Genomic DNA, 9,753 nt, shown 5'->3' on the forward strand with positions numbered 1-9,753 from the left:
TGATATTTTCAAAGAAAAGCTAAATTCCAATACTCTTCACATTTTTCCACACAATAGAAACAGAAGGAACATTACCAAGCTCTTTTTATGAGGCTACAGTTACCCTGATAGCCAAACCACACAAAGATGCAACAAAGAAAGAGAATTCCAGACCAATCTCCCTCATGAACATTGACGCAAAAATACTCAATAAAATATTGGCAAACAGACTTCAAGAACACATCAAAAAATTATCCACCCTGACCAAGTAGGCTTCATCCCAGGGATGCAAGGGTGGTTCAACATACGAAAGTCCGTCAATGTAATACACCATATAAACAAACTCAAAGAAAAAAAAAAACAAACCACATGATCCTCTCACTAGATGCTAAAAAAGCCTTTGACAAAATCCAACACCCCTTCAGGATAAAGATCATAAAGAGATCAGGAATACAGGGAACATACCTAATAAAGGCAAGTTACAGCAAGCCAACCGTCAACATCAAATTAAATGGAGAGAAACACAAAGCGATTCCTCTAAAAATCAGAAACAAGACTAAGCTGTCCACTCTCTCCATATTTATTCAATATTGTACATGAAGTTCTAGCTAGAACAGTAAGACAACAAAAGGGGATCAAAGGGATAGAAATTGGAAAGGAAGAAGTCAAACTTTCACTATTTGCAGATGATATGATAGTGTACATAAGTGACCCTAAAAATTCTACCAGGGAACTCCTACAGCTGATAAACTCCTTCAGTAATGTGGCAGGATCCAAGATTAACTCAAAAAAATCAGTAGCCCTTCTATATACAAATGGTAAAAGGGCAGAGGAAGAAATTAGAGGAACCACATCCTTTACAAATAGCCACAAATAATATAAAATACCTTGGAGTAACTCTAACTAAGCAAGTGAAAGACCTGTATGACCAGAACTTTAAGTCTCTGAAGAAAGAAACTGAAGAAGATATCAGAAAATGGAAAGATCTCCCATGCTCATATAAACTGAAGGACATGGAAAACAACGCAAACAAGAATGATGATGGGAAAGAAACAATATACCAACATACCAATTCCAAAATCATCTCAACGTACCAATAACAAAACTCATTAAAACCTCTATAAGTGAACTGAATCAAGCAGAAGATAAACTATCAGGACTCAAGCCTCAAAACTAAAGTAGAAGATCTAGAGTAAATCAGAAAAAAGTCACAACATAGGAGAATACAAAAATTAGATACAATCAAAAAAGGAAATAGTGTAGGGCACACCATTATCAGAATTCTAAATATACAAAACAAAAAATATTGAAAACTATAAAAGAAAAAATTCACACATAAAAGAAACTCATCAGAATGATATCCAATTTCTAAATGGAAACTCTGAAAGCCAGAGCTTGAGCTCTACACTCCAAATTCTAAAAGACAATAACTGCCAATCTAGTTCTTTTGTACCCAGAAAATACTATGTGCCTTAGTTGCAAGAAGAAAGAAAAATTTCCCAGGATCCTGACAGCCTAAAAATATTGATTAAAAAAAAGCAAAAAAAAAAAAGTATGATACTGAAAGCAATAATCCAAACTGAAGATAGGAATTACCATAGCCAAGTACTTCTAGAAGGAAAACAAATACAGCCTTAATATAATGAAAAACAAATCACAACTAAGCACACAGGCTATGAAAAAGCATCAAAATAACTGAAACGTATATTTACCTTTTAATAATAACTCTAGATGCTATAGCCATCAACTTTTCAATCCAAAGACACAGGTTACCTGAATAGATAAACAAAATACCACTATCTTTTGTCTATAAGAAGCAGCTTTAAAGATAGGCACAGTTGTTAGTGGAATAAAGGATTCCAAGAAATGGGACAAAGAAACAAGCAGACACTGCCATCCTGATATCTGATAAAATATATGGCAAAGTAAAGGTAAGTGATGACAGTGGTCCCTAGATTATTGGTTTTCTTTTGTCTCACACCAGATGGCTCTTTCAATATGACGCAGAATCTCCTGATTTCTCTTTTAGCAATGTGCTTGGGTTTAGAGAAGGAGAGAGCCACATTCCAACTTCAAAGCCAGTTTGATTTATAAGTCAATCGGGACCACAACTTTTCTAGAGTTAAAGAGATATAGATGTTAGGAGGCGAAATATTACCCTGTGTATACTGGTATCAAATATGTTCTTTATTTCTGCTGTAGACATCTGGTTATCCAAAACCTTATGATTTCTGGAAGATGGGTATTTCTATTATCCTATAAAGACAGAAAACAGAACCCTGCCTCAACCCTTGTTCATTAAGTTTTTCTTACAACTTGTAGAGATGTCACATCAGTGGATGAGTTATTACTTCTCCTCATCAAGGGGTTTCTCCTGTTCAAATCAAATTTTTCTTAATTTTGTTGGTATCCATAGCTTTTCTTCTCCTACAGAAACAAAAACAAAACTCATTCCTCAATGTAGGACATATCCTGGTTTCCATTCTAAGGTCAACACATGTTGGAAGTAAACCAGTTGTTTTAGCTCAGGAGTTTTTTTCTGCTGTCCTTGCTCCTCAGCAATTGTTGTCCCTTTCTCATCAGCACTGAGAAAATTCAAGGTTAATAAAGCATTATGCAATCTATTTCTAGGGATCATAGTTATCTCTTTCTGCTTGTTTAGCATATCCTTTAAAGTTCAATTAGATCTTTCTATGACTGCTTGGCCTGTAGGATTGTGGTATATCTTCAATATGCTTTATATTGTAATATAAAAAAAACTGTCTCATTTTATTTCAGACATATGCTGGGGCATTGTTGGTCTTAATTTGCACAGGTATTCCCATGATGATCATAACTTCCAGTAGGTATCCAATTATAGAATCAACCTTTTCAGAACTCATAGGAGCCATCAATTAAAATCCTGAATACGTGTCAATGATATGGTGTACATATTTTAATCTTCCAAATTCTGTGAAATCAAACACATTCATGTGCCAAATTTCATTTCTTTGTATACCTTTTGGATTGCTTCCTGCAGGTAATGGAGTTTGGTTATAGAAGAAAAAAATGAGACATTTTTTGGTCAATTTCCTTGGCTTGTTACCAAGTGATGGAGAAATCCTTCTTCAAATCTTTCCTACTTACATGGTGTTTCTTGTTAAATTCTGAGGCTTCTAGCACATTACCTATTAATAACTGATCATTCCCGTTATTGCCTTGTGCTAGAGGAACTGGCATACCTGTGTAGGATCTGATGTGATATATATATATATATATATATATATATATATATATATATATATATATATATATATATATGTCACTCCCTTTTTCTGATTATTAGCTGTAATTGTACAAATAGTGAAGTTAATTCAGTATTATCAGGAATAAATTCAGGAGGTTCAATATGTAAAACAACGCTTTCTGCATATTGAGAGTCAGTGACTATATTGAGAGGTTCTGTGAAGTCCATTAGTACCATAAGAATGGCATACACTTCTGCCTGTTTTACAGAATTGTATGGACTTTGAAGCAATTTTCTTAAGTCTCCTGATTTTTATCCTGCCTTTTCTGATTTACTTGTATCAGTATAGAATGTGGGGACTCCAGAAATTGGCTTGTGCCATACAATGTGAAGAAGGACACATTCAGTTCTTTTTATGAATTCTATTCTCTTGCTTTTGGGATAACAATTGTTAATCTCTGAAGGCTCTTTGCTAGTACTCATTATCTTTCTGTAAAGAAGAAATCTCTTCATTAGTTAAAGATACTTAGTTAAAGATACTATAATTTCTGCTGGGTCCATTTCTCTCAATTGATGAAGTCTTAATTTTCCTGTTAGAATCAAATCAGAGATCTTTCCCACATACTTTTTTTTTAATTTATTTGCTTTATGTGGTAGAAATATACATTCCAATATAATATTTTCCCTCTACATCAAAATCCCTGTCTAGAAGGGAATATGACTAGAATGCAAGTAAGTTCTGGATTCACACAATCCACATGTGTGTCTCATATTTTCTTTTCTACTAGAGCCAATTCCTTCTCAGCTTCAGCTGGTAATTCTCTTGGACTATTTAAATCCTTGTCCCTTTTTAGGATATTAGCCATATTTACTAGTCCATCTTTAGGCTTTCCAGTGATAGCCTGTAAGTTAGAAATGCTTCCTAACAATTTTTGAAAATCATTAAGGTCTGCAATCTATTTCTCCTGAGTTGTACCTTTTGGGGTCTAATTTTTTGTAGCTATATCTTATATCCTAAGTAGTTTATAGAATTTCCTCTTTGTATTTTTTCAGAAGCAATTTGTAGTCCCTAGTGAGGCAAAACTTTCTTTACTTCGTCAAACATGTTTCCTAAGGTACCTAACTTTCAATCAGCTAATAAGATATCATCCATATAATGATAAATTATAGATTGTGGAAATTTCACACAAATTATTTACAATGTTTTTTTCACAAAATATTGGCACAGAGTAGAGCTATTTAACATTACCAGTAGGAGTACTTCCATTGATATCTCTTAACTGGCTGGGAACTATTATAATTAGGTACTGTGAAGGCAAATTTTTCTGCATTCTTTTCTGTAAAGGTATGGTAAAGAAACAGTTTAAGGCAATAACTATAATCGTCCATTCTGTGGGTAACAGAGAGGGCAAGGGCATCCCATTGTGCATCTTTGCAGGCCAGTGGTGGTACATTCTTTTAATCCAAGCACTGGGGAGGCAAACACATACAGATATCCAAGTTTGAGGTCAGCCTGGTCTACAGAACAAGTTCCAGGACAGCCACAGCTACATAGAGAAACCTCTCTTGAAAAACCTAAACAACAACAACAACAAAAAGAAAAAACAAAGAAGAAAGCATCTTCAACAAATGGTGCTGTAGAAAAAATGGATTTCTGCATGTAGAAAAATAACAGCATATCCATATTTATCACACTGGACAAAACTCAAGTCAAAGTAGATTAAAAATGTCAACATAAAACCAGACACACTAAACCTGATATAAAAATGGGGAAGAGCCTTAGAACAGGAGAAAACTTCCTAAACAGAACAGTGATATTGCAAGCACTAGAAAGACAATGGGACCTCATGAAACTGAAAAGCTTATCTAAGGCAAAGACACCATCAATATGATGAAATGGTAGCCTACGGAATGTGAAAAGATTTTCATCAGGTCTACATCCAATATAGGGTTACTAGGCATCATAAAACAAGACAATCCGATTAAAACGGGCAAAAGACCAAAACAGAATCCTCAACAATGAGGTTTCAAATGGCTTTGAAATAAGTAAAGAAATGTTAAATATCCTTAGTCACCTGGGAAATTCAAATCAAAACTATCTGGAAATTCCATCTAACACCTGTCAGAATGTCTGAGTTCAGTAACACATGTGATAGCTCAGACTGGTGGGCATGTGTAACAAAGAGAATGCATCTCCATTGTGGATGGGAATGCAAAATTGTACAATCATTATTGAAACCAATAAGGCAGTTCTTCAGGAATATGGCAATAGATCTAACTCAAGATGAACCTATACCACTCCTTGGTGCATACCCAAAGGATGCTCAAACACACTACAAGGATACATGCTCAACTGTCTTCACAGTAGTTTTATTCTAAATAGCAAGAAACTAGATGTACCTCAACTGAAGAATGGACAAAGAAAATTGTGTATTACTCAGTTGTCAGAAAAAAAATAACATCATAACATTTGCAGGCTGTAGCTATAGAATTTTCCTCCAGCTCCCAAGTCCTGCCAGTCCCAGAGCCCACTTATAAAATAAACACACAGACTCTTACATTATTTAAACTGCTTGGCCATTAGCTCAGGCCTATCATTGTCTAGCTCTCACTCTTATATTCAGCCCATTTTTATTAATCTATAGTTTTCCATGTGGCTCGTAGCTTACTGGTACCTTACATCTTGCTTCTTCTGGAGGCGGCTCCAGGCAGTCTCCCATCTCCTTCCTCCTTCCTCAATTCTCCTCTCTATTAGTCCCACCTATACTTCCTGTCTGGCTATCGGCCAATCAGGTTTATTTACATATAGTCATATCCACAGTACTTCCCCTTTTCTTCTTTTTTAAAAAGGAAGGAATTAACTTTAACATAGTAAAATTACATATAACAAAACAATTATAGAGCAAGAATTACAGTTATAATATTAAAAAAGATACCCTATCTATCCTATATTTATGAATTTAAGGATTTATATCTAACTTATCTTTTATCATAACTGAGGAAATTACAACCATCTAGTCTTCAACCACATCAAAGACCTCAGAAGGATATAATACTACCTGAGAAATGGGAGAAGGATGCAAGCAACTTTCAGGAGTCTTGTAGGGTAGACAGAGACAGCTGACAGCCTGGAGAGTCATCCAAAGTTCTCTTGTAAAGTTGGGGCATCTGGCTTTAGCCCACAGGCCTAGAGTCTCTCATTCACTTTTCTCTGTGTCCTGTAGAATGTCTGGCAGTTTCCTCTGCAAAGCAGGTACCTGAAGGACCATTTTGTCAAGTAAAGTTCAGTGGTCACCTTCCTATGGGTCCTGCATGTCCAGATGATCAAGCAGTCCAGGCAAGAACAGTTTCTTACCCAAATGACTATTTTTGCCAAAATGAAGATAAACTCTATATGGAGTGTCTTCTATGTCCATCCTCCTCTCTGAAGTAAATCGTTGTTGTCAGGAGCAGACATGTCTCACTGTCCAGAAAGTCTAAATTTTCAAAATATTTTAAATGCCATATTTTGTAGGTCATTGAAGTATTTGAAGATTACCTATCTATCTGACATATATCTATGTATACCTAGAAGACTTAACTAACATGACTACAAATATGATTATCATAGATGACTAATTACTAATCTGTTTCTTAATTATCCATTACAATTTTAAATGAGTTACATAAACATAATAACTCAAACAAAAGTAGAAATATACACATAGTATAACAAAATCAACTTTAAGTTTGTATGCTGTGGAATGGTCTGTATGTCAAATCTGTTGCTCTGATTGGTCAATAAATAAAACACTGATTGGCCAGTGGTCAGGCAGGAAGTAGGTGGGACAAGGAGAGAGGAGAATTCTGGAAGCAGAAGGCTGAGGTGGAGAGACACTGCCAGCCACCACCATGACCCGCAGCATGTGAAGATGCCGGAAGGCCACCAGCCACGTGGCAAGGTATAGATTTATGGAAATGGATTAATTTAAGCTATAAGAACAGTTAGCAAGAAGCCTGCTACGGCCATACAGTTTGTATGCAATATAAGTCTCTGTGTTTACTTGGTTGGGTCTGAGCGGCTGTGGGACTGGCGGGTGACAAAGATTTGTCCTGACTGTGGGCAAGGCAGGAAAACTCTAGCTACATTTGTATCAATAAACTAAAATTTATATCAATGTAAAACATTTTAAACATAAACTAAAATCTATACCAATGTAAATCATTTTAAACAAGTTGTTGTTCTTTAAAAGTAGATTCATTAATCTACCCTTTTATCCTATCATCTCTATATCCTATATATCTATATCATATCCCCTTTTCTTTTATAGAAAGAGATCTCATTCATAATTAACCTGTTTTAAATAAAAATATTGGTTTTTCTCTGTCCCATACCAGAGGGCTCTTTTGATATGGGGCAAAAGAATTTTTTATTTTAGGAATATGTCTGGGTTTAGAGAGGGAGTGAGCCCATTCCATCTCCAAAGCCAGCTTGGTATATTTGGGAAATTGATGGAACTAGAATTAATCATCCTGAGGAGGCAACCAAGACCCAGAAAGACAAACATGATTTGTATAAAGTTATAAATGGATATTAACTACTATGTAAAAGATAATACTACAATCCACAAACCTAGAGAGAGCAAATAAAGAGTAGGGCTCCAGGGGAAGCCTGGGGCTTGGGGAACGTCTTACAGAAAATGGGGATGAAGGATTGTAGAAGCCAGATAGGGTCAAAGATACCAGGAGAACGAGGCCCACAGAATCAAATGACCATGGCTCACAGGGGCTCAGAGAGACTGAAGGAACAATCACAGGAAGGGAACGGATCTGTACCAGCTTCTCTGCATCATACTGTAGTTATTTAGTGTGGGGTGTTGCGAGTGGGAGTGTCTCTGACTCTTGCCTACTTGTGGGACTCTTTTCTTCCCACTGGGTTGACTGATTCAGCCTTGATATGAGGGTTAGTGTCTAGCCAATTTGCATCTTGTTATGATATGATTAGTTTATATCACTTTGAGGCCAGCTTTTTTCTGAAGGAAAATGGATTAGCACTGGATCTGTCGGAGATTGGAGTTGGAGCTGGATGCAATGGGTGGGAGAAGTGGACACTGCTGTTGTGCTATATTTTATGAGAGAAGAATAAATAAAAAGAAAAAAGAAAAAATAACCTAAAATTGTGTGTATTTTTCCAATGAAAAGGGAAGGAAGCATTATTTATTCTAATAAATTTAAAATATAGTTTTGATGTAAGTTTTAAAGAGATAATTTTTCTTGCAAGAGTTGGGAACTAATGTAGAGACATACAACAGTATTCAGAGAATGAGAGATTTTTGAGTACTCAGTTCTTCATTCAGTTAAAGTCTTCATCAAACTGTTTTCCTCCGGGATCAGGAAGCCATGCAGAAGAGGGAGAAATATTCTAAGAGCCAGAGGAAATGAATGACTCCAAGGACACAATGTCTTCTAGACTCTGCAGAATATATGCACATGAGTTCACACAGATGGTGGAAACAGGAACAGGACCTGCACAGATTCAATTCAGATGTGCTTCCAATACTGAAAGGGAGAGATGGACACGATCTTTCACTCCTAATGAAGAAGCAATTTCCAATTGACTACCACTTGCAAAAACAAAACAAAACAAAAACAAACAAACAAACAAACAAAAAAACCCAAAACATCAGTTTTTTCCATTGTGGTCTCACTGGGTATATAAACCACACTTAAGGGTGGATTCCGTGCTCAGTAGTAGATGGTCCACACAAAACAAACTTCATGGTGATTTTGTAGAATACTTTTTACTCTCATATTGCCTTGTTTGGGTATTTGTTATCTTACTTATATTTTCCTTTCATATTAAGTTTTCTGATTTTGAGTTTTCATGAGTTTTATTTGTGTGTTTGTGCATGTTTCTTTGCTTTTTGTTGTTTTTTTCTGCTTTGTTTTTGTTTGATTGATTGTTTTCTGAAATGAAAAAGGATACATTGAATTGGATGAGTGGGGTGGTAGTGGAAGGATCTGAGAGAAGGGAGGATATGAGAGGAGATGTCGGAAGGGAAAACCTTATCAGTATTTGTTTTATAAATTTTCAATTAAAATGAAGTTACAGGAAAGAAGAGAGATAATTTGCCCTGTTTTTCTCTGTCTGTAGAAGTTTACTAAGCCAGTTAAGTAAAACATACCCTTCATACGTATCTATTAGTATAGTAATTGTTCACTGCAATGTTGTTAACCTAAATCAGGAATATTTTATATTCACTATAGGTATTCCTACACAACTATTTAGATTTTTTAATTTATTTAAAGGAGCTCTGTAATAGTCTCCTGATAGATGTTCATGTATACAAGACTGAGTGTTCAATAGATTACATTGAATTTAACCTGAAAAACCACAAATGTTTCATATGCAATACTGGATATTTTGTGCCTCAGGTTTACTCCAGTTTGATTCTTTCTAGAACAGTTATTGACTAGTGGATAAATCTGCTTTTGTATGGTATCTTTTTCATGAATTATTAATCTATATCATGAAAGTATTACATTTTTTGAAAATAGAATGTTATTTA

The sequence above is a fragment of the Peromyscus maniculatus genome, chromosome 11 (genome assembly GCF_049852395.1).
Source record: "Peromyscus maniculatus bairdii isolate BWxNUB_F1_BW_parent chromosome 11, HU_Pman_BW_mat_3.1, whole genome shotgun sequence".
NCBI lineage: Eukaryota > Metazoa > Chordata > Mammalia > Rodentia > Cricetidae > Peromyscus > Peromyscus maniculatus.